The sequence below is a fragment of the Tenrec ecaudatus genome, chromosome 13, assembly GCF_050624435.1.
Source record: "Tenrec ecaudatus isolate mTenEca1 chromosome 13, mTenEca1.hap1, whole genome shotgun sequence".
In the NCBI taxonomy this organism is placed as follows: domain Eukaryota; kingdom Metazoa; phylum Chordata; class Mammalia; order Afrosoricida; family Tenrecidae; genus Tenrec; species Tenrec ecaudatus.
Window position 1 is genome coordinate 50,405,936 of NC_134542.1, and position 27,322 is coordinate 50,433,257.

General features: G+C 38.1%; 1 protein-coding gene and 1 non-coding gene across 12 annotated transcripts in view; both read right to left on the reverse strand.

Moving 5' to 3' along the window:
* Positions 1 to 27,322, reverse strand: part of GULP1 (GULP PTB domain containing engulfment adaptor 1) — a 288,455-nt gene that overhangs the window by 77,357 nt on the left and 183,776 nt on the right. The window lies entirely within an intron of this gene.
* LOC142425188 (U1 spliceosomal RNA) lies at positions 22,967 to 23,129 on the reverse strand. The gene has a single exon (XR_012779545.1). It is a non-coding gene; the product is annotated as a U1 spliceosomal RNA (small nuclear RNA).

Consider the following 27,322-nt stretch of genomic DNA (forward strand, 5'->3'; position numbering starts at 1 on the left):
ATTATGAATTGGAATTAGCTGGATGGCAGTATGTTTTGCTAGTTGGTTTCCTGGGTGTTGGTTTTTTGTGTGAGTGGGGGGGGGGCATGTTTGTAATCTCTACATGGAAAAGAATGGGCCTTCCTCTGTTCTTATGACATCATTGAGTTGCCTCACAATAATAAGCCAACCTGTTAATTGACATGAGGTCTATAAAAGGTCTAGATTGCCTTATCTGGGCAACTAATAGTCCAATCCTCCTTTCTTTGCCACAATGTATTATTCATGCTCCAGTTACAATTGGTCAGTCCTATAAGCTTATAACATCAATTTGATAATTTAATTTAAGTCAATGCATCATTCCAATCTTTAAAGCATATTTTATTTAGGTTTTATCTGAACACATGAATACAATTATCACTCATTAGAGCTATTTATTCTTCACTGTAATCCTTAATTGGTTTGTTTGATCCCAACTACATGGAGATTTTATTTCATCTTCCTTGGCCTTTAACAAAATCAATCATAGCCTATTCCTGGGCAGCTTCTGAAAGAATATTTCAGCTGCCCTTTGAAACTTCTAATCCTGGTATTAACACCGACCTTTTGTTTTTATTGGAATACTTCTAAATATTTAATAACCTGATTAGTGTCTGTAATTCCAAATTATATAAACCTCCTTTATAAAAACAGATCTACATACCAAGCTATTTTACAGCATATTATTCTTCCCCCCAAAATTCCTCTTTTCAATAACATATTTAATTAGTTTATTTAAGCAAAGCATTCCTCTTTTCAGACGGCAGAGTTTATATTTGAGATCAATCATACCTCTATATGATATTCTACTTACATCAAGTTAATTCCAACTCATAGCAACTCTAAATGATTTCGGAGGCTGAAAAGCTTTATGGAAGCACAAAGCCTCATTTTTCCCCTGTGGAGTAACTGGTAGTTTCGAACTGCTGATCAACTATGCTGTCATGTAATAGAGATTCCTTTGTAAGTACAAAAGCTTAAAAATAAATAATGGATTCTTAATTTATTTTTAAGTATTTTGACATGTGGTATTTTCAATTCCTTGCTTATCAGGTTCTATATATATTATATACAGTGACAGCATAATTTTATTAATTTTCAGTTAAAAATATAAATGATAGTAAAATACACCAACTGTTGACAAAGATGTGATAGCATTAGAATCATCAGACTTATTTACATCTAATTTCTGGCAAACCAAGTATAAATGTGTGTATATATATATACTTTTATAAGTTATGGGGGGCAATGGGTTTGCAGAAGTTATGGAGTCAGTAAAGTATCAGGAAAAAACAATCAAAAAAGCTTTGTCCTCTCTTTGCTCCAAAATATGCATATTGCTACTGAATATTCAACTTGAAATATCTGTACAAATCTATCCAAAATTCAAACCAAGTGCCATGGAGTCCTTCTGACTCCCAGCAGCCATGTGAGACAGAGGAGAGTTGCTCCACTGGGTTTCCGAGGCTGTCAGTTCTAGGGGAACAGAGGCCTTGTCTCTCTCCAGCAGAGAAACTGTCGGCTTTGATTTGCTGGCCTTGTGGTTAGCAGTCTGGCCTGCATCCCATCACATCACTGGGCTCCTCCGTACAAGTCTAGGGAAATATTATTCTATGAAGTGCCCATACACTGGGGACATAATGGAAAGTTACGAGGGAACTTGAGTTACCAAGATTTAATGAGGCGAATTCTTGATGTGAAGACAGAGAGCATTTGACCCTGCATTATGGGTCCCTTGCACGTCCTTCTGACATCCCATTGGAGACGGGGGAGCTCAGTCAGCAGCACAATTGGATGAACTAAGTAGACAGCAGGCAGGATAGATGGTGAGGCAAATGCCCAAGGAAGGGCAAGTAGCTTTCTCTTTGTATCGTCAGTCTTGTTACTCTTTCTACCAAAAGCGCATTGAGTTTGTTGCTGTAAGAATGATTCATGGAAGAACAATGAAGTTCAGTATGTGTCCAGTTCTTCTCAAGTAGCTTGACTTTTAGCTTGTTATTTAGATATAAATTCATCAATTTCTCACATAAACCATGTATAAGTTATGAACTATCTTGTGAACAATGAAGTCCAGGGCTTTGTTCTCATTATTTTCAAAGATTAGCTATTTCCTGAATGATAATGACAACCTTTATCTTGAACAGTGATATAGTTCTTAACAAAGCCTAAGTTTGAATTTTGGCTCTGCGACGGTGTAGTGGGTGAAGCTTGAGCTGCTAACTACAAGGTCAGTAATTCAAAACTATGAGCAGCTCTATGAGAGAAAAGCGAGACTTTCTACTCCTGAAAAGAGTTAGTCTCAGAAACCCATGCGACAGCTCTACAATGTCCCACAGGGTCGCTATGAGTTGGAAGTGACTTGATGGCAGTGAGTTGTTTTTCAGCTCACAAAATGGTCTTGCTCAATCCCTATCTCCCAGCCCATTCTTCTTTATATAAAGGATGTGCTAATGCATCTATAGAGAGTTGACCAGAAGATTGCCTAAACTAACGGAATATAGCATAGCATAATATTTAGCACTTAAGTAAATCGTATCTCATAAAGACCAGGTAATTGAATTTATAGGTAAACATTTGTAAGAAATTAAATCATTCTTTACTATATAATCTAGGTAGTTTGTTGAAACAGCTATGAACAACTCATTTCTGACTTTCATCTACTGCTTTGAAATGATAAAAATGCAAGTGAAAAGAAAAGAGTATTTGTCAACCGAATCCACACAACTCTTTTCATATCCCATATTAAACAGAGAATGTAGTTAATGCTGTTTTGCTTAGTGAGAATCTGAAATTTAAAGGATGCTAAAATGTATCTATATTAAAATATAATAATATTAAAGCAAAAAGGTGAAAGAAAGAGTGCAGAGAAATAGAAGGAATATTTACCAAATATTAGATATTAAATGTATTGGGAAAATTGCACCATGACTTTATTAGAAGCTGAGTTTACTATACATACCCTTTTCCCAGAAGATTCCTTACTAAATTAAAATATTTCGTAGATTATGTAAGTGCTGTAGTCCTCTAGTGGATTACTATTATTGTACCATTAAGTGAGATTAGTGCACTATGGAGATTTATAGTGGTCTTATTAATGAGGTCACACGGTCCATCAGCCAGATGGTACAAAGGAGGTCAGTCAGAGGCAATGATGGAGGTATACTGGTTGAGTAACCATAAATTGGTATATAGTATGAAACTTACCTTGTTAAATGATCCAGTTTTTAAAGGTTGAGGCAGAGCATTTACGGATCATATCATACAAGTAACCTTAATACCTCCAATTTATATGTCTCCAATTCAGCATGTTGTTGTCTGGCTATGTGCATTGATTTTGAGGCAAACTGCTTAACCTCTAGGGTAAAATTTTCCAAATGAGTAGAATTGTGCCTTGAAAAGCCCACTGCTCATTTTAGATGAAACTCAAAGCTCAAAGCTGACATCATTGTCCTTGATGCCGATAACATCATATCTCTGCACACCCTGTGGGAACACAAAGCCCAGAACACCAACAGCCTTTCAGGCACCCCACCTCTAAGCTTTATCCAATGGGTGACTGAGATCAACACGAGGACTAAAAATTTTCCATGTTCTGGCTATTTGCTCCAGGTTATATGAAGAGGCTTCAACAAGTTCATGGAAACATGGCATTAAAAGATAAAGGGATTTTTCTATGAATATTATGAAGGTGCTTCCAGACTGGAAGAATATCTTACAAGAATATCTGCGCCCGTACTAGCTATTCTACGTATAACACAATGTTTGTCCTAGTACTGCTCTCTTTGTTAGAATGACAGTAACCCCCTTTTGGCTCTCTGCACGGAATCATGGCAGTTGGCAAGAACAAGCGCCTTACAAAAGGTGGCAAAGTGGTAGCTACGGAGAAAGTGGTTGATCCGTTTTCTAAGAAAGATTGGTGTGATGTGAAAGCACTAGCTATGTTCAATATCAAAAGTATTGGGAAAACACTAATCACCAGGACTCAAGGAACCAAAATTGCATCTGATGGCCTCAAGTGAGCCTTGCTGATCTGCAAAACGATAAGGTTGCCTTTAGGAAATTTAAGTTAATGACGGAGGATGTTCAGGGCAAACACTGCATAACTTTCCTGGCAAACACTGCATAACTTATGCAGGACAAGGTGTGCTCCACGGTCAAACAATGGCAGACTGTGATGGACACTCTTGTTGCTGTCAAGACTAATGATGGGTATCTACTTCATCTGCTCTGTGTTGGTTTTACTAAAAAATGCAACAATCAGATTTGGAAGACCTCTTACCCTCAGCACCAGCAGGCCCGCCAAATCCGAAAGAAAATGATGGAAATCATGACTCGAGAGGTGCAGACAAATGACTTGAAAGAAGGGGTCATTAAATTGATTCCAGACAGCACTGGGAAAGACAGAGAAAAGGCGGGCCAGTCTATTTCTCCTGTCCACGAGGTGTTTGTCAGAAAAGTAAAGATGCTGAAAAAGCCCAAGTTTGAATTGGGAAGACTCACGGAGCTTCGTGGTGAACGTGGAAGGTCTAGAGAAACTACTGGAGACGAGACAGGTGCAAACGAGGAACAAGCTGATGGCTATGAGCCACCAGTTCAATAATCTGTTTAAAATTCAGACTTAATGTTGACAAATAGGTCTTATTCTGAAAAAAAAAAAAAGAGTAACCCAATAGCTAACAAGTTGAAGGACTGAATGGTAATGACATGGAGATTGCAGGCGACTTCAGTAAGATGACGACGTAGGTGTAAATTCTGATGACAGGAGATTTGAATTTAGGGGAGAAAGGGAGAACAGTCCGTTCACCCGTCACACGAGACATTATAATAAGAGTTGGAGCAGAAAGCATTCACTACTTTGGAGGCAAAGCTGATTTAAAGTCCCAGAATGAGCTCTTGGTTGGAGCAAGTAACGGAAAGGTAGTTTCTCGGAAAAGTTGAGGACAATGGAGATTTTGCGGATGAAGTTCCATGGGATCCACGCAGAGTTCCTTCTTTGAGGGAAAAAGGTATTTTAGTTGTTGTTTTGTTTTTTAACTTCCTGATTAAAGAAGTGGCTAACAAAGAGTATTAAAGTAGAAGAAGATAAAATAGAAATTGATTTGTAATCAAAAGCCATATAACAATGTAAATTTTCTAAGGGGTTCATAAATAGCAAACAAATAAAACACACACGCATAACCGGTTAACCATAAGATTCACTGTTGAGACAGTAACATAAAAAGCTGTTGCATATACATGATAGGACTTTGATTTACAACTGCATTAAAATGTGACTTCACTGGCAGAAGTGTTTGACAGTTAATTACATTTCGAACAGTCCACTATACATTTGTTTTATTTGGACAATAACTATGAATACGAAAAACAGCTTCAGTTTTATTGGCTTTATTTCAACCCATCATCTTGTCTACTATTTTCAAGTACTTCAGTGAAGACCTATGACATTCACTCAGTCAATATGGGATGAGCCATACACTACTTTTGGCTTTTTTGTTCTTTTTTACATAGTTTCCTGTCTGGGGAAAAATAAGTTTAAAAAAACTTTCTTTATAATTGTTATATCGACATTTAATTTAATGAGCCATAACATAGTTATTTGGTATTAAATGTACCACAGAAAAGCACTGTGGGCTCTCTAGGGCATACTGTATACAGAAAACCAAAGCCCTGTGTTAAAAATTGTTTTTCTTAGTATAATTCCTACCTCTAGTCAACTCCAAACCTTTAAAATCTCAAAGACTGTAGAGCCAAGTCTTCTGAATTGAAATGATATGAATCATGACATCTTGTCGGTTTCATTTTTCATATTTACATTCTCAGTAGAGTTTCCACATCTTCACATTGTTAATGTTGGAAGGTAGAAGGGCTGACATACCCTTTTTCAAGAAAGAGTAATGATAGCTGAGTTACATGGTACCAAACTCTTTCTAAGTATTATTCCTAGCATTACTGTTGAGATAAGTGGTAGCACTGAATGAAGAGGTGGTAATCAGGGGGGGAAAGTATTGGGTAAATTAAGGTAGACATTTTAGGGAATTATCAAGACTTCATTTTATGAGATATGTTGGCATACAATTAAATCTAAAAAGTTATAATATCTTCACAGGTACAGATTTCTTAGAATTAATCTAAATGCGAATGTGTTCCAAAATTTTGTCACACAGTATTAGAAAAATGAACATGATAATAGTTTTACTGATTCATGAATTTTTGTGGCATTAGCCAGGTAATTGGGCTCTCAATCATTTGTAGAAATGATTCTGTGAATAGCAGATGTGTTTCTATTTACAAGTCAGGAAAATAGGAGGTTTTATTCTGATGGCATTTTGTAATACTCAGAATTTTAAAAATTCTCTCAGATGACTAGAAAGTAATAACAAGAGTGACTTCAAATATAAACCATCTATTTGCCAATGAGTGTTCGCTCCTAAGTAAAAATGAAAGTAGGCTTCTTGTCCTATAGTAAGATGATGAATATTCATTTCTACCTAAATTAAAGTTATAATCATTACTTCACAGATGAGTAATGTACACTACCATAGTCTCTTATTACTAATAATAAGCATACAAAACCACTTTTACTAAAGCTAAGTGAAAGACCAAGAATACAACCTGGAAAGTTAAAAGGAAAAAGTGTTCTAGAAAAAGTTCATGGGAAAAAAGCTAATGGAATTTTTCCATGAACTTTCTGAAGCCCATCATATACAGACTTATTTTCCTTTAAAACTGACACAGCCCATACAGATGAAGCCTCCATTGAATGCATTCTAATCATGAAACAGGGATGCAGACTATCTTGTTCTCAGGCAAAATGCCTTGCTCAGTGTATTGCCTGTAGCCCTCTTGGGCCAGCCCAGGGAGAGGCAGTCTCTCCTGGGGGCTTGCATTGGTGCGTCTTCTGTGGTGGAAGTCACCAGAATGGAGTCAGTATAGGAGGACACATAGTCATGAGACATGCCCCACTAGTCATACTCTGATTGCCTTGGTTGGAAGTCCATGGACAAGTCCTTCTATCGAACCACATACATGTCCCTGTCATGGTTCGCAGTTCCACCTGTTATGTGATGTACTGATCTGCCACCAATGATACTTTTGTGGCAGTTTCCTTTACCCTCCCATGCCCCCTGTGTAAAGCATTGGAGCTCAACAAGCCCGTGGATGCCACTTAACCACTTGTTTGTGGCTTCCCGCATGCAGATGATGTGTCTGTGTCTCTGTGTTGTCTTGTCTCGTTTAAGACTTCATACACGTCCTCTGTAAACTAACAAAAGAACCAAGAAATGACTCACCAGTCACAGTGTGCTTATGTGTAAGATCCACTCTTGCCTCTCATTGGCGCGGCCCATTTGTACAACCTCCACCCCACCCCACTCACGTCTTTCTCCGCTGGTTTCTTACTTGCCGGGCTGTCCTGGATACCATCATTTTAACAGGAGGCGTGGGCCAGGTCTACCAACTCAGGGAAAATACACTTTCTGAACAACATGAAGTCTACAGAAATTGTACACATGGCTCGGCAAAGCTTGATGCCAGGAGATACAGTGCGTGAAGAACGATAAAGGCAGGCTGGGGAGGACAAGAGGGAGGTGCTCCTGTCAGATATGTTCTGGAAAAATTCAAGAAACTGCCAGAAACTATTTGTCTGGAGAGCAAAGCTTATCCAGGGAGGAGTTTTCGAAGCATTTCTTCATGCATGGCATACAGTAGCTGGTTCTACAGCCAGTGCGGCAGGGAAACCAACACTCGGCAGTCACTCCCTGTGCTCTTCTGCTTCTTGTGAGACACCCAAGGTCTTTAACAAGAAGTGGCTCATTTTGGTTCACGTGAAAACGACAACAACTTGTGGGGGGAAAATGCCTGGGGGTATGCTCTAGGCATTAGACCCTCTCCTTCCTGGGGGTGAGTGCTCTATTATAACTGGTTGTTTATCCACACTTCAACTCTGTTTCCAGGACATCACAAGAGGAACCAACTGAGTGGCAAAAGTTGTAGGTTTCTTCAACTCCAGGATCTACCTCGTAGGAGTGCTGTGAGGATAATGCATAAATATATGTCAGTGGTGGTAGGCTTATTATGGCCAGTGCCGACGTATAATGAGCTTGTCTGTCAGACGTAACAGTGACTGCGTGTGGTGAAATAACATTTCTTATTTAGGACTCTTATATCCATGTCTCCTCAGCTCCAACCAAATGATTGGGCAGGGCTAAACAAATGGTGTGCGTGACACGAACAGAAAGGACTGATCGATTTTTACCTCAGAAGCAGGATCAGAGAGCATTCCCTGGACCATCAAGGAAGAAGCGCCACCAGCGGAGCACATTGCAAAGCCTTGAATGAAGTGGCAAAGGCAGTGGATGCCATGCCACACTGAGACCAGAGGCTGAGGCAAGGGACCACGAGACAGAACAGAGAAGCAGTGCCAAGATGAGGAGATCGTGGGGCACAGCAGTGGGCTTCCTGGCCCACCGAGGCTGAGGCTAAGGGACCACATAGAGGAGGAAGCGGTGTTGCTGGGGCATAATGACTACATCCTAAATGTTTTCTGATCCGGGCTTGTGGTAAACTACTGACTTCCCCATTAAGTGCCTTTAATCATGAATATTGTCTGTGCGCTCAGGGTGGCCTTTGTAACAGATTATTGATCCTAGCAGAGTGCCATGGAGGGGTCAAAATAGGTAAGGAATGATGGGTGTTCAGGCATGTCTGACTTCTGCCAGGTGGCTGGTGATGAGTTGCATTCTCTTCGTTGCTATAGCGACAGGAATCTAGATGAGGCCTCCACGCTATCGACTCCCTGGGTATTCAAGTGAGGGGCTATGCAGCCGGGGGCGTGGGGGGGTTGTAAAAGGCAGGATCCCCGCTGAGGAAGAAGACAGAAGATTCCTAAGGGAACCTAGTATAGATTCATTCCGTCTAGTTAATCATAAATGAACATGTCGAGGATCTTGGTGGTGATATCTCTGGACTGTACAGATATAACCGCAGGCCTCTTAGGAGAAATAGTTGCATCAACTTGAAAAGTTACTCTGGCCTCACTTAGCACAGTCACTTCTATTATAAGACAACTTTGTTCCACAAAGGTTTGTTTATTTGGGCATCACCAGGACAATGGATTACCAGGAGGCTGCATTTTCGTTTTTATTCTCCCAAAGCATCATCTTTGGGTCATTTTGATGCTTATTAACGATGTCACAGCTGGTGTTCAGAAGCAGAGAGAATTGAGTCTATAGCCACTCAATTCTGATGCTTATTATTATCTTCCTGTAAAGTCTGCAGGTGGACAAGGTGGACATTATTGATTTAAATAGGCTTTATCTGTCTATTTCATCGTGTGCTGCTTGTATCCCCAGATGCAAGGACAATAACCTTATCTTTCTATTTGCACTTAAAATGTTGGTTTCCAGACTCACTCTACATGACTAAGTTAGAATACAGTGTAGAGGACATGTACACTTACAACAAGCAAGGCAGGTTACGAAACTTAAAACCACCTTCAACCCAAATTCGATCAATGCTGAAAATTTAATGAGACCATTGTTCTGTGGTAACTCTTGATTTGGTCAGAGCCACACACACCCTAATGGCTGCTATTGGTGCGAGGCTACCACAAACAGGAAGTGTGCTGGTGAGAGCAGAAGCATGCGCAACTGATCCCCAGGCTCCAACATGACCATGGAGCAAAAGCCCAGTCCCCTCAAAGACCTCTTGTCTTCTTAGAGTTCTCTACAGAGGTTTGTTTTAATGTAGAGTCCAAAAGAAAGGTTCTATGCAGAACAATAAAAATGCCACATTTGGCAAGAATGCTTTGATAGTAAGAATAAAGAGGACTACTTTCACATATCTGAAACCAAAGAAGCCAGCATGGAGTGGGGAAAGTATGATGTTTCAAACAGGTGAGAACAGGATCCAAGAACGCACATGGATAGCCTGGTGCTTTCACTTTTTTACGGAGAAGGAATTAATGCATTCTGTTGCCACTTTCCTATTGACACAACATAATTCGGCTCCTCTGACTGCCTTACTGAAACGCAGAAGTATGAGCAGAAGCAACGCCAGGAGCTGCAGTGGTTTACAAAGGTATGGAGGCCACCACTCTAAACGACATGTCATTCTGCAGTTCACAGAAATGGCTTTTTCATGCCTGTGATTGCTTTTTAAAAATTTTCCAATCAGGCAGGTGGAGGTACACACACAATATAATATTGATGGTCAATGCTATGAAATACTTGAAATAAATTGGCTCACTGCTTAAGGAAAAAAAAAGTTTGGTGTCTGCTCAGATTTTAAGACAAGTATTTATTTGAAAGATGTTTTGTCAACATAAACTTCACCCAGCTTTAAATTATGGAATCATCTTTCCTCTAGTGTAAGGTACAATAAATCTAAATTGCTTACATGTGTGAGAATGGTATGTGTTTACAAATATAAGAGTGAAAATAGGCATCAAAAGTTCATGGATAAATTCCAGTATTTTTCAATCCTAATTTCCATGAACTTTATGAAAATCTCTTGGTATAAAAATAACATATACACATTTGCATATATAAGTAGTATATATCTTTAAAATATATCTAATAAACGCATCAATGAATTCTGTTTTAATTTTTGAATATTTTACGGTGTTTTAGGTGACAGTTTGCACAGCAAATTTAATTCTTATTCAATAATTTACATAATTTTTTCTGTGACATTGACTCCTACCCTCATAATACTGGCATTCTCACCATTTTATCAGGCCTGCCCAATCTTCACCATTTCTCTACCCCTCCTGGACTTCTAATCTTTGCTTTGGAAATGCTGACTAGTAGGTCTTTTGTAGTTGATTGTCTAAAGAACATGCCTCATGGAGGAGAATGGGTATTTCATAGGCTAAATCGTCATTTGTGTGAATAAGTACACCTGCGAGTGTCAGATTCAAAGGGTTCCAAGTTAAAAAGGAATCTTAGATTACAGCCTTCCATATGGATAAGAAAACAATCATTCTCACAACTGGATCAATAAGGGACATCGTGATAAAGGAAGCACAGAAGGAAGTTGCCAAGGATCAATTTCACTTGGATCCAGAATCTATGTCCACGGAGCAGCAGTCTGGAACTCAACCGGCCTGTTCTATTGAGACACTCTGCTGCAAAAGACCCCCTTACAATATTCTTTAAAAATAAGTGTTTCTCCTATTTATTTATTTTCAACTCCTTGGCTCTCTTTTCCTTACCCCCACCTCCCTTCAGCTACCCTTTAATCATCCAAATCTGCTTCCTTGCATGTGAAAATCATTTTCTTTCATTTATGTTAGTGGTCTCATACAGTATTTATCTTTATGGAAGTGACTAATTTTCCTGAACATCGTTTCTTCCATAGTTCTTCATAGCAGGAGTTGTTTGAAGTTTCATCACTGTTTGTAAGAATGCAGGATATTCCACTGTATGTACCAGGGATTATGCATCCATTTCTCCACGGATGAACATTTGTTTCTTTCTTTCTTTTCACTATTGTGGCTCGTGTTGTGATACCCATGGGCATGCATGTACCTGCTTGTGTTTGCTCTTACTGTCTTTGGAGTAGCTACTGAATAGAAAGGTGCTGAGCCGTAGTGTTTCGAATCACATTTGTTTAAGGAACTCCCAGGCTGTTCCCCAAGTGACTGAAACATTCTGCCGGGTATGGCGGTTCTAGCCTTGCCACATTGCCTCTAGCGTTTGTCATTTTCTGTTGTTTTTCAAATGTAAGCCATGGGATTTTCAATCACCTCGTAGAAGAACCAGTAAGCCATTCTAACCAAGACCTATTGTGTCGCAGGTGGCAGTTAGGCACACTCTAGTTCTTCTGGTCTCAAAATGGAAGAGGCTGTGGGTCCCATGGGTCCTTCATCCTAAAGACTGTTTCTTCCCGAATCTTTGATTTCCTTCACTCTGCCTTGCTCTAGACAGGAAAGGACCAAAGTTTCTTAGATGACTGCTTACAAATGTCTAAGATTTCAAACTCAACTCACCAAACTGGAATGTGAAACATTATCTTTAGGAAACAGTTATGCCAATTGACCTAGTTGTCCCCCAAATACCTACTAATTTTAGAAGTCAATTAAAATCCTTAAATAAAGAAAAGTGGAGAGAAAGAAGGGGATGTGTCATTTGACTCCCTATGGTAGAAGAAAAGCCCAAATGAAAGCCCCACTGTAAACTCCTTCTCCGCAGGAAGCCAGCTTCTACCTGGGACTCTGCAAGTGCCTTTGTTAATTGGGAAAACATCCTTTCCTTTGAGGGTACTGAAACTCCAAAACACTACTTTCTTCTAACATAAGTTCACAGCATGAAATAAATTTAAAAACAAATGTGCTTTTCCCTTCTGTTTATAATAGGTTCCTGATAAAATTATTAGTCCTCTTAAAGGAAAAGATCACAGCACTAAGCTCTTTTAGTTGCTTAGTATTTACTAATCAGTCACAAGACACTGTTCTCGACAGGATGGGATTCAAAAAGTTTGGTCAACAATGAAATTGATAGATGATGGCATTTTCCCAGACTTTTTGAAACTCTGTCGTATGACAGGTATTTAATTATTTCACATCTTCAACCTAAATATTCCACACGCTCATTAAACCACTGCCATTACATCTTCTACAACGCACTCTGAGCCTGTAGAATGGAGCAGAACTGCCCTAAATAGATTCCCAGGTTCTACACCTGTAAGGAAGCTAACGGGTACATGTCCCCTGCAGGGTTGCTGTCTTCCCTCAGCAGCTTAGATCCCTTTAACCACTATGCCACAAACCCTCGTTGGGCGTTGGATTAGGCCTAAAATTCAGTGTTTTGAAGCAAAAGAGAGACACAGAGTGTAAGAAGGGCACAGAGTGGCGTCTGACCTTGTCTGACTTCACCACGTAGGTCACCATCATCTGGAGGCCAATTCCTCCGAGGGTGAACTCCGATATACCTGCCCCCTTCTACTTTCTTTCTATATCATAGAGTACAAAACATCATTAATTTACAGAGGAACTGAGCTTGGCGTTTCTGTATCTCTCAGGTATGAGGTTTGATACTGGCCCTTGGCTAAGGCAACAAAGAGATCTTCTTGAAATAAAGATTCCTTCACATAATTTGGTTATGGAATGTTGTTCGGAATTCTAGAGCTTTATGCCTGCAAAAGCTCCTGATGCCTCTGTGTCTATACTTTATTGGTTGATCTTGTCTTTCCCTTTGCCAAAACTTTAAATAGACTATCACTTGATGAATCGTGTGTGTCTTTCTTTTCAATTATCCAACCTTGTATATTCCCTGTGGTGAGTTTCTTCCATGAAGTTTTATGAGGTGCATTTTACACACCTGGAGTCTGGCACACAGTAGATGCTAAAAGCAGAGATGGTTGAGCCAGTGCATAAATAACTATAAAGTAAATATTCATCTGTTTTGCTGATCTGCTGCTTCTACAACTATAAACCTGCATTTTAGAATCAAGTATAATCGAACAATGATCACTATAGATAAAATTATACACATCATACATACCACAATGAGATGATTCATAGTGAAACAGACAATGAAATCTAAATTTGGATAGCCCAATAATTTTTCTTAAATGATAAAGAAGGTTACTTTATGTTGGAGGTCAGAGAAGAGCCACTGCACCCAGTTAGACAATGAATGTCCTGTAATCTGGCTCATTCACTATACTGTGATGTATTTTTGCACTATTTGCAAGTTTTACTATGCTAAAAACTATGGAAACATTAATTATGACATTTACTAAATAAATGGCAAAGCAATATTGAATCATTAATTGATTATAATAAGCCAAGCTAAAGTTGTACAACTTTTATACTTACAGTGCTCGTAAGTCCATGCTCAGTAACACATCTTTGCTATTTATATTTCCATTAAATAACTCATTGATTGTAACATCTTCTTTAGAACTTAACAGAGTGCTACCCTGTTAATACACAGATGGATATAATCATCTGTAGAACTGAGTTCATTTCTTAAATTATTTCATTTTTGTTTCTTCATTCGATTTCTAAGTAGTTCTTTAAAAAAAATATTAAATTTACCGGCTTGCTTCTCTTGGCGAGGCTCCAGCATACTCAATCACACTTAGTTTCACCAACAGTTCCTGCAGCTTAATTTTTTGTCTGAGTATTTGCATATGGAAATAACTTTGTTGCTGGTAAGCCTCGCTTTGTTTTTATTCTATCATCTAGGCAAATGTTTTTGTGAGCAAGCCTGGAGCAATACCATTCTAATGAGCAATAGAAACAGATATGATTCCAAGCAAGTGATGTGGCAATCCTTGAAAAATAAATGCAAAACTGGAGGGAGCTAGAGATCTAATTTTAATTATTTTGGATTATAACTGTAGATCAACAAACAGCAGATCAAACCCCTTCATCGCTGGGTTCACCACCATTATTCCTGATCTGAACGTGCACAGTCTCGGCTAGGCTGATTTATGATTCTCTGTAACTAACTCTCCTAGGAAACAATTAGCCACCACTCCCATGCCTGTCACCATTACTCAGTAATTCCATCACAGACAACATCTGTCTGGAGACAGAGCAGGGAGTGAAGAGGAACATGGAAGTCTAGTCAGCTGACGGTACTATTTCATACTGGAGCATCCTCGATTGGCCATGCTGATTGGCCATGCTATGAAAAGATGCAAATAAATTAGGGAGATGTCATCTCATTAATGGGCTATATACTGAAGCATTCCACCTACAAAATGACGGCTTATAACTTTGGGAGCATTTTCCAAAATAACGGCATTTTAACAAATGTTTGTTAACTCTATTGTACCTGAAAGAATTAAAAGAGGAAACATTAAAATTAGTGAGTAGAAATTCTGAAGTAGCATCTTTACAGCTATTATCTTATCTAATTCTTTAAAAAGCCTTATGAGGAATTTGTAGAGGTGAAAACTTCAAAAAAAGAGTTGTTATTAAATTGTAGAGATGGCTTTTAGCTTATCAATGGCATTCTAATAAAGGTTCACAGTTCCCAAACTGCTGCTTTTGTGCTGACAACACAGTATCTCTGTTGTTGTGTGCCACTGTTTCTGACTCATAGTGATTCTACAGGGCACAGGAGAACAGACCTAGACCTATAGGAACACACACACACACATATATATACTATGGATGAATATGCAGTCTCTTCCACACCCATTTTTCCATCCTATACAATTTCCATATTACAAATGGGGTCTATGTTTGCTGAATTCCAGAGAATAGAATTGATAAAGTGGAGAAGGGTTGGGGATTCCTGGGGTAAGGAGATAGACTGTAGAGAGAATGAGAAAGAGTGGTGGTCGAAACCAATGCCGCTCTACATATGGTCCACGGATGAGCTCAGTCCAGGAGCCTTTTATCATAAAGCACTGTAAGACAAGTACAGACAGAGAGTCAGCATGTATAAATTTTGTAGCATATAGAAAGAAGCCTTTGTGGCACTGTGGACTATGCATTTGGCTACTAACCAAAAGGTCAGCACTTTGAACCCGCTGACGAAGTACAGCACTCTGCTTATGTGAAGACTTCTAGCCTCAAAGACCCCGTGGAGCAGTTCCCTCTGCCATAGAAGCTCACTCTGATTCATAAGCTGCACAACAGCGATGGGCATGGTTTGGGTTACAGCACTGGAGAATGCAATCCTACATCTTTAATAGCAATAATGGCCTTGATAGATTAAGAAGTAACACACAAAAAAAACAATTGTTCTTTCATCACAGATATTTTGAGAGTCACCAACCTACATCAGGTGATGTTAGCAGCTCTGTGTGAAAATAGCTTCAAGAGATTTTTTAAGAAAGAAGTCTTAACTTCTAACTAGATGGGGGCAGTAAAGGAGAGGCATAGAGTTGTTAAAGCAAATACACATAGTAGAGTTTTTTGTTTTCAATAATATTTGTTTCTAAAGCATCAGTTTCTCCAATTTTCCAGTTACTGGTGCTCATCGAATATTCTTAGCATTTAGATGGGAAGTGCATACAAAATACAAATGAGTGTGCTGAATGAAGTTGAAAACAGCTTAGGTTAACTATGCATTGTTCTAAAAATGTGGGAATGGTTTCCGAGTAACTGATGGAAAACAATCATCTTTCCCCACAAATGAAAACAATGGACAAACATGGGGTAAAAAAGAGATTAAAGGACAGAAGAAACTGAAGAAAGGAAAAGAAAAAAGGGAAAAATGTTAACCCACATCAACTAAATAGAACACACAACTAATGGGGGGAAAGTAAGTCTCAGTGAAGAAGGTGAAGAGGACACATGATGTAACACAAGCAAGGAAGACAGTTAGCAATGTATGTGTATGGCATAACGGTTTAAGGATGAAGAACTAAGTCCTCAGGCCTCCTGATGGAAAAATCCCTTTACCTTCAATTGGAAAAATCATGGTGACTTATATGGTAGTCAATAGATTTTTTCCACAGGAGGAAAAGGGTAGAATGCACAGTTAACATCTGAGAAACAGAAAGGAGTTCTAAGTAGAACGGCCATAGGCAGATATGATCAAATAGGAACTATCTTTGGAAGTGGCACATTTGGTGAGTTCTGATTGTAAAGTCTTGAGGAAGAGGAAAACCTAAATTAAGTATAGATCTGAGAAATACAGAAGAAGTCGTAAATATTACATCTTTCAATATGTAATAAAATTAAGCTACTAGGAAAATTATGGAGTCCGGACAGAATTTCCATGTTGCAAATCCTGGCAAGTAAAACTGAAAGAGGCAGCCCGAGCTGAAAGCTGGAGGGCTGGAGAGGAAGCCTAAGCCGGCCCTTCACGCGTCACTCATCTATGCGTGCTGTCAAACTCAATACGTAAGGAAAACAATAAGGATGCCAAACATTAAACGGGTTCCTTCCTTTAACCCCAGAGCAATCTTTAGGAAGTAGATACATATTTGAAATTTTGTAATGGTTTTCTTTCCCTTTTGCTAAATTCAAGTAGCTAAATTGAACGCTTTTTATTTTAAAATAGAATGTGTGCTATAATTACCCTCTGATGAAATCAATTCTTCCTATCAAATTTCTATCTACTCATCTATCCTCAGCATCATTTTACTTAACATATACAGTTTAATGTTAAAATTTAACTACTTAATATGGATGTTAGAAGCTAAATCCACTGGGCTTTTGTGCGGACTAGAGATAATAGATGCAAAAGGTTTAGAAAATTGTCACAGAGTGACTCACAGGATGCATGCTCATTTTATCTATCTATCCATTCCTGCATTGGGGTGTGTATACAGAAGGCTGCTTGGAATACTGTTGTGAGAGCTAAATAATTTCAGATCAATGTGATAGATAAATGTAGAGGTGGAGTCTAGAGCCTGTCAGTCGGTTAGTCTAACAATGCCTCCCTATAGGGAAGGTCTTGTCACGAGGGTTCTGGGTGCTCCCTCTCTGCGTCACCTTCTTGTTGAAGAGCCAATCTTGGAGAGTGGGAAGAGCCAAGTGGAGAGCCGCACCAGCACTGAGATGCTTCCATCACCATTGAATGCCTATGACTTTACACCCACTGGCCTGTGGTCTTCCGGCATTTTCCATCATTGCATGTGACTGCATGAGTCTGAAGGATTTTGGACTACTACTAGACTTAATGGCTAATATCGGGTTATCAGATCTGGACTGGGCTCGGAAGTTTTAATATATAGTTACTCTTTGATCTAAAGCTCTCTCTTACACATGTGTCCTTGGAATTGTTTTTCTTGTCAACCCAGCCCAGCACAACTGTGAAGCAAGAGTCAACACTGCCTGGTAGTGTTTTCAGTAATGTATAGATTTTCATGCTTCTGGGATTTCTTGTACTGTTTACATCTTAATTATCATGTGTCAGATGCATGGAATAAAATTTATTTATCTTAGAAGTTATGAGATACTATATATCTCAGAGCTAACAAAGTGAGCAGTTGCCTCTTCAATAGTCCATCCTGCGCTTCTCCTCCTCATACTTTAAGCAACATCTTCCCTCAGGCTAAGGTCCCATAAATTACAGCAGGTCCATAACCCCCAGTCAGATTTCTTCATTCTACTTTATCATCACTACTGTGCACATACAGAGAGAGGAAGCGTCCTGATACTGTCACACGTAGAGACCGTCACTTGATTCCACGTTTATAGTTTTAGATATTGTCATTTCAGATTCTGAAAAAGAAACTACATAGTTTTTAGCGGGAAGAAAACAAAATAGGTAAGTACTCTCCTAAAAACTGAAAACACAGGCACCAAAGAGGAGACTATTCTTAAATGTGAAAATATGCATAACAGCTCTGGAGGGGAAGTGTTTCATACATTGTTATCATAGGAAAGGCTCAAATGGTTTTATTTTGATGATATATGTATACAATAAAATTATATATATATCGTGATGACTCATGAAGACCCTATAGGAAAGCATAAAATTGGTGCTGTGAGCTTGCAAGACTGTAATTGTTCATGGAAGAAAGCCTTCTTCTTCCCTTGGAGAGGCTGGTGGTTTAGAATTACTGATTTTTGTGAATCCCAGCCCGATCTGAATCTACTATGAATAGGGGTTTATATATATATGAGGGGTACTCCTACCCCACCAAATAAAAAAATAACGGAATTGTGCTGGGTGGAGTACTGTTTTCTTAGTATGCATTTTTCCTGCTAGGGGAGCATCACTGAGCAACTCACTCTGAGTTAGTTAGTGCACCCAGTGGCATGACCTGGGAAGGTTCTCTCTGGCCACAGTGAATTTTTTCATAGCAGCAGTTTCCCTAGAGCTTTGGTTTCTGTGATGGCCCATTTAAGAAAATAGCTTGCAGCTGTGAAATTCTGTTTCCTGCTCAAGGAAAATGCCACAGAAACGGTTGTGATGTGGAAAATAGCTTCGACGGAAAGTGCTATGGGACAAACTCAAAAGTACAAGTGATTTTCTTGTTTCCAAAATGGTGAAATGTCTATCGATGACAAGCCTCGTTCTAGACATCCATGAACTTCCTTAACAGGCAAAAAAGTTGATCCTAGTGCATTTGAAGTTCATTCCACCAGGTCAGATGGTTAATCAAGTTTACTATTTAGAGGTTCTGAAAAGATTGCATAACAATGCGGAACAAAAAAAGGCCTGGTTTGTGGTAGACTGGGGACTGGCTTTGACACCATGACAATGCACCTGCTCATGCAGCCATCTCAGTGGGTCAATTTTTAGCAAAAAAAAAGGGCATGCCTCTCTTGCCCCATGCACCTTACTCACCTGACCTCGCTCCAAGTGACTTCTTTCTATTTCTGCAAATGAAGAGGGACATGAAAGGGCAGTAATTTGGTGACATAGAAGAGGTGACGAAGAAAGCGAGGGAGGTGCTGTCAGCCAACCAGCCAGATGAGTTTGAAAACTGTTTCCAAAAATGGAATCGCAGATTTGACAAATGTAGTAAGTGTAATGGAGAGTACTTTGAAGGTGACAAGGTTGTTTTATTTTTAAAAATTCATCTTTTGGAGTACCCCCCTCGTATCTATATTATATCCTAAGGAATGAAAGATTATCTCCTCTAACATGTCTCTTAAAACTCAAGAACACAGTGGGCTAGAGTCATTAGGTGTGTGTCAGGCACCTTCCCTTACTCCACCACCGGTGGCATCAGCGGTTAGAGGACTTGGTGGCAACTTTCCTCCCCCTAAGATCTTTCTAATCAATATTGGAAATCTAGGTATAATCCATTGATAGATGCTATTTTTAAATATTTCACTACAGGAATTTTTTCTCTCGCTATTTTAATCTTGTTGGTGATCTTTTCTTTCCTTTACCTTTCGTATGTTTCCCGGTGTATAAACTACGGAAGAGTCTGTTGCCTAGAGACAGTAATTGATGTCATGGCTTCTTGGGGATCTGGGGACCTGGAGTTTAGTGGAATTGGGGAACAAATGGTAAATACTAGAAAATGGAGGATGCACTAGAATTGATTGTGATGATGTAGATACAACATTTTTTAAAAATATGACTGAACTATGGAAGTGTATGATATATGAATTTTATCACAATAAAACAATTGGGCGTAGGCCAAAAAAGAAACATTTGAAAAATTTAAACAACTATTGGGCGAAATAGAGCATTCATTGAAAACCTTATGAGCATAGTTGTACTTTACACAATTAAGGATGATATGAATGTAATTGATGGCAACTGATGCGCTCTGCTATTTTTAATTTTGCATTCCAAGCTTCAGAATGCTTGTTTGAAACCTGTGAGACCAACAAGTACCTTCCCTTTTTCATGAAATATTCTTCAGCTAAGAATAAGCTCTCTAGTTTTGTTTTGCTTTTCACATAATGCCAAGCATATTTGTGTAGGAATGGAATAATGAATATTTCCAACATTCAGAAAATTCCTACTATAACTAGGTGTGTTCAAGCTGGAAGAAGCATTTAAGGGCATAAATAATATCCAGGTATTTTCATCCAGGGATTATACTAATACAAATGTCATTAGTCTAAATTGAATAAGGGACATAAAATACTCTAAACAAGCCTGAAGTTTGTGCTTTCTGTTATAGGGAGAAACTATGTTACATTTAATCTGCTTGTATCTGCTCAGTTCATATCTCTGCCAAATCCCTGCGTGGTTTTGAACAATCCATAAAACATCTATTAGCAGACAGGACAGAGCAATGTCCTTACATGGAGCAGTTTCACATACGGTGAATCTCGCACTGAGAAGGCATGCATACATAGCAACTTTTGTGCTTATACATCTGCTGACTACATTAATCTTTTGAAATCTGAGAATAGCATATTGCAGTGGAGAAAAATAGACGCTGATGAGGGCACTCGATTTCTCTAACTAATTTTACTACTATCTTACTATTTAAGCTTGAACAAATCAGTTAAGCTCTCTGGCCCTCAACTTACTTGATTAAAATCCGTTTTCAAATCTAAGTCTTTTAATCTATAACCCACATTGTGTTTATCAAAAAAGATATCATTCTTTTAGTTCATTGTAAAATGTTATAAAAGTAATGAATATTTTTGTTTCTATGCAAGAATTTCCAGGGGCTACTATATACTTTTATCACGACATTCTCATAGTTAAAGTGATATTTTTAAAATTTCTATGGCAAATGAAGTGATACTCAATGACATATTTAATTTATTGGAGAAAATTTTGCATTAAATTTAATCTTTGACAATTGGAGGTCTACTTTAGAGAGGCTGTTTAATTTTGTTGTTGTTTGGCTTTAATTCTACATTTTCACGGGTAATGTTAATATATTATTTAAACCTGTATGGAAGCAGACTTCTGATTCATATTGCCAGCATTTTCAGTTAATAGTCAAGTGCTTTAACTACTGGACCTCCAAGGCACTGTTTTTAAGCACACACCAACTAAAAAGTGAAATTAAACAAAATCCTAGTTATTAGCATATTCTTATTAATTTTCATATTGTTTAGCATGAAAACGAGTAGTTTAAAATTTTATAAAAGACACAGAAGATAACATTTCATAGCTCTGTAATTTCTCTTTAAATATGTACAAGTATTGCTGCAGCACAAAAAGGACCTTTCCAGATAGTTACAGATGCAGAATTACTATTATAGATTTGGTAGATTTTTTTAATGGGAAGAAATAATTAATGTTGATTTTATGTTGGTTTCTCTGTTTTAAAATGGTTGACTGGGTGTAAGCAGTAAATATTAACGTAATTAAAGATTAGTTGTAAAGCCTAAGAAAACTTGTTTACATACGCTATATAAAATTTAATTTAGTTAAAATAATCCCTGTGCTTTGAGGTTGACTAAAAGCTTGTATTTGAGCACAATAAATGGTTCATATGCAATGCAGTTGTGCTCTCAGGGTGTTCTGGCCTCCGCCCTGGTAACCACAATAAGTAAAACGGCAAATATTTATGTGTGCTGGGACAGCGAGCCTGCTCTACTGAATCTTGGGAATTCAGAGTTCCAAAGGCGTGCAGGTAGGACTGTTCCACAGGGTCTTCCAAGCCAGGACCTTTTGGAAGTAGAGTAGCGGGCCTGTCTGTGAACATACTGTGGGGGTGTTTGAACTACTGAGAGTCTAAGGGGTACTGAAGCTTTTTTTTTTTTTAATATAAACCGTTTCATTGAGACATAATCCAACACCATACAATTCAGCACATATCACGAAGAGTTGTACAATCATTATCACAATGACCTTAAGAACATTTTCTTCTTTCTTGAACTCCTTGTTATTTAGTGTCCCATTGCACCAAACCTCGCCCTGCCGTACCCGAAATGGACCATTAATCCAGTTATTGTCTCTATAGATTCTTCTACCCCAGATTTCATGTACGACAAAACAGTCAAAAAGCTAACATGAACAATATAAAATAGGGGGGGGGGGGTTAAAACAAAAAATATACAGTTGGAAAAAAAACAAAAAATACTATAAATTAGAATGACTTTGAAATGGGACGAAAAGGAGATCAAATGATGAGGTGCTAGATTTTAACCTAGTTGTACCTGTCATAATCTAGTTTCAAATGTGTTCTGTATGATAGCAAGACTATTTACTTTGCTGGTCTGTGTTCAGAGGAGATTTACCAGAGGCTTCACCTCAATGTATGCCTCCACTCCTTTTTAAAGAGCTACAACTGACAGATGTGTCAATAAGAGATGAAATCAGACGTTCCATTTTAATTTCCTATAATGCTCTCTGTCTGATAACCAGGCTATTTATATCCCTTGACTACGGTCAGAGGGAAATCTCTAGAGTTTTAATCAATGTGCAGATCCTGCAAATGGACTTTGGGCTTCCACTGTCACCCACAGCCTTCTGAAAATTAGGAGTTCGCAATAAAAGCTCTGATAGCACTCTCTCCTTCGGATTTTGGATTTTATTATTTACAATCCTTGAATCATGCAGGCTAGTGTGCTTCTTCTACATGCACTTAGTTGAGGCCCTCCTTAGACAGCTGCTTGTTTGAAGATAAGTCTTTAATACTCAGAAGCTATCCCCCCCTCCCGGGGAGAGCACGAATGCAGTCCCCCACTACCACAAATTATGCAGTTGAGTTTCCCACATTTGGGGAAATCACAGGGGTGAGCACACCCGGAGTGCAATGGGTGGGCCTCGCCCTGGGAAACCACCTTCCTGATCATGGCCTCTCCCCTGCCCGGTCAGTATACAGAAGCTATTCTTTCTGGTAGCCGGGCACCATCGAGTTTCTTCACCCCATTTTACTGCAGCACCCCTGTCTTCAGCGATGTCATAAGCACTAACTGTTCTTACGGTGGGGCTAGAATTAAATGTAGGCCCCAAATCCATTCATTTACCTATGGTTTAATGTGCCTCTGATTCACCTTAGAGACATCATTGTCATTTTACGTTAATCATTCTTTCGATAGTGTCATTAATTGAGCCAATGGTAAAGAATTTAAAACAGAGTTGCGAAAAGAGGATGGTGTAAGTATAGACTGGCTACAAACTTTAATACATGAATTATTGACATGTACAGATTAAATTCTTTAGGTCTGGGCATTAGCTACATAAATCATGGGTGTTAGGATTAAGGCAAAACTTTCAATAACATTCATTGACAGTGGCAGAGCCAGCCTTTCAGATTAATGTATATCTTAATGAAACTAAAAGGGCATGGAAGTAGCAAGTTTATGGTAGTCCAACAAAGGCATCAACTTAATGGCAGTGGTTTGCTTTTTGTTTAAGATCATGGCCTTTCATGTATGAAGATCTCAATATGAATGGATATATACATATACACATATATACATATATGAACTCAATGAAGGAACACCACCTTCAGAAGAAGAAACCTAGATGGCAAACATGCCAAGAAATCATAACTTTATGTTTTAATATTATATTTAATAAAGGCTTTTATGATTTTTATATCAATACTTTTTTGACATTCCTTTATGTTTGTATGTATAGACATGAGGATGATTTTTAAAATTCTTGGAAAAATGGAACTACAAAATGATGAAATTTTGTCACTAACAACTGAAAGCAAATGTGATATGTATGTATGTATATATCTATCTATCTATACACACACAACTCAAATGAAACTCACTGTCATCAAGAGTCAATTAGGACTCACAACAATGGAATCAAATTACTTCTGCAGGTTTCCAAGGCAGTAAATCTTTATAGGATCAGAAAGCCTCATCTTCCTCCCCTAGAGCAGCTGGTGGGTTTCAACTGCTGACCTGCTGAACAGTTAGCAGCCCAATGCTTTTATTCTACCATCACATATATATGCCACTCTTACCATCGCCATTCTACTTATGGAGGATCCCTAATTGACACAGGACTTTAGCATCACCAGTTCTTTATATTTCAGGCCAACTCTTGTCATATCCAGTTTGTGCTTTATATCTTGGGGCCTGTGCACTCTTGCTCCCCCAAACTAGCAGCCTGAAGTTTTACTCTTGCTTAAATGTGTAAATTTTTCCTTGCCCTTATTTTAATATGCAGGAATGAATCATCTTTCTCTGAATTTCCACAGCTTTCTTTGCCATTAAAAATATCTTGCATATTTTATATTTGTATTGTTTTCTATAATTTCCCTTAAAATGAGACTACAAATATGTCTTACAGAACTGTAGATGCTCTGCAATGTTCAGAAAATCCATTTACATTTTACTGAATGAATAGTCAAATAATATTTACATACAGAAAAAGAAGTCAAAAATGTGAAGCTAAATAGTGCTCAATTTGTATTTCTGTCTCTGCTTTACTAGATTAGTGATAGTAGATAAATTTCCTAGTCTTTCAGAGTTCCAATGAATAAAATGGAAATAATGATATTTACAGTACTAGGTCTTGGCAAAAACTCATGAGATAATATAAAAGACACCAACACAGTACCTGACATGTATTACTGCTCAAAGAATGTAACTATATGCTGAATGAAAAATAACATTTACTGAGTAGTTATTCTATTTCAGACCTACCTTTATGCACACCATTTAACTCTTATTTATATCACAATTGTATTGGAAAAGCACAATCATTATCCCAATTAATTGATGAAAATCTTAGAAATAAAAAGATTAAGAATTCAAAGAAAGAAACACAGCTACCAACTGTTGGGGTCAGTATATGAATGAACGCAGTCTAGTTTCAGAGTCTACATTTTCCCACTGTGACAAGGTAGTCTAGTGTACATGGATGTAGTACTCAGTGGAATAGCAGACATAAAAAATCCTCAAATAGAACCTTCCTTAAAGGTTGGATTTAAAAGTAACACACACAAAATTTAGAAAAAATAATAATATTGTGCAAATAGTTTTAATATTATTATCGGTATACATATGATATACATTTATTACTCAGAAGGCCATGTTAGAGTGACAATACGTATCTGCCCATCCACATTGCCCAAGTCTAAGAAGATGTTTCTGTATGTTCTGTATCATTTAACTTCTCTTAAGGTTATTATGCACCTGTGAATTAGCATAAGAAACTTTCCCAAATAGAGACCTCCAATGCCATCTTGTCCCGTCTAGTTAACCCCAAATCCAAACCTGCTCCACGAGTCAATTTGGACTCACAGTATAACCCTGAATAGTGTTTCCCAGACTGCAATGCTTTCTAGGAGCAGAAAGGCTCAGCTTTCTCCTGCAGAGTGGTCTGTGGATTTGAACAGCTGGCCTCGTGGTTAGCAGTCCACTGCCTAACAATGAGAAAGGTATTTCTAATAGTAATGTCATCTTCAAATATTTATAAAACACTTTTTCAATATCAGTTATTTTAGTTTCATATAAAAATGAATAATCTTTGGTAGATTCATTTTAAAGATAAAATGATTGAAAATAACAAAAACAGTATGCATCTTAAAATACTAGTAGCTTTCTAGATTAAAATTCCTTATTTTGTATAAATTACCAGTGAGTAGTATAAAGACTATCTTTGGAAGAGAGTCATAATATTGACTCAATTTCTTCATCCAGTTAATCAAACATTTCATGCAAGATTGTTGCAATCAAAACTTGAGCTAATTTTATATAGATTTCAAAAACATTCTTGTGATACTAAATGTATTAGTTTTACATAGCAAACATTTTGAAGCATTTTTTGGATGCACAGTACGCAAAACATGAACACACATGGTTTTGCTTCACTCTATAAATCTCGCTGCTAAGCACCAGCTCTCAGAGAACTTCTAGATGCCCTTTTCAATACTTCTTCCTGCTGATTCAGCCTTAGACCAGCATTCCTAAAGGTTTGCTCTGAAGCATAGTTAACTTCTTACTGAATAAATTCTTTTATTAATTCTAAAAAAATTGGCATGCCTGATCACATTATACCCCTAAGTGAAGTTCATTAATCCATCTGCCTTTAAATTCTTTTACAAAAAATCATTTTAGTATTTTGTTCGTCCTCATGCGGTCTCAAAAGCTTAGTCTATTAAGGTTGACTCACTCTCATATTGCCAACCTGATTCTCTAAATCTCTAATTCTCTTCAAAATGTAGATTCAGATTTTTCTGATGATAATTTTAGTGCTCACTAACTACGAAGTAACAACTTAATTTTTTAAACTCTTCAGTTTCACTCATTTTTTTTTCAGTTTTTCCAATAACAGAAATCAGGTCTTTGAAGAACTATGGGTATATATTCAATGATTCCATTTCTCCATTAATAGGCAGTGACACTCCCTTAATATGCAATGACATGAAGTAAACAATTGCTGGAATATGTTGTTGTTGGTCCATGTCCTGGAGTCAGTTCCAACTCACCAAAACTCTATGTACAGCAGAATAAACCCCAGTCCTGCCCCGTCTTCAGTCTTTGCTCTATTTGAGTTTACTGCTGCAGTCACGGTGCCAATCCAACTCAGTTAGGGTCTTTCATTTTGCAGGCCTCTCCCTTTACCAAGCATGAATTCCTTCTCCCGGGACTGATCATGCCTGATAACACATCATAAGTACCTGCAACAAAGCCTCACTGTCCTGCTGTCTGTCCTGCAAGACACGTGGTATGCTCTTCTGGCAGTCCATCGTGTATTCCACATTCCTCAGCACCACCATAATTCCAAGGGATCCGTTTTTCAGTCTTCCTTCTTCACTGTCTACCTTCCACATATACATATGAAGCGACTGAAAATATTATGGCTTGGACAGGCTAGGCACACTAAAATATAAGTATGTCCTTTTCTATGTTTTAATAGTTAAATGTTTTTTTGTTGTTGTTAAAGTCTTTGGCTCTTCTGTTCATTTTGATGCCTTGTTTTGGATAACCATATTCATTAAAGCCCCTGACGTTTGCTCCTTTCTGTCATTACTAGGTTAGTGAGTTTATAATTAGTCTGCCTAATGTAAGATTTCAATGTTTATAGAGACCACTGAGAAGCTC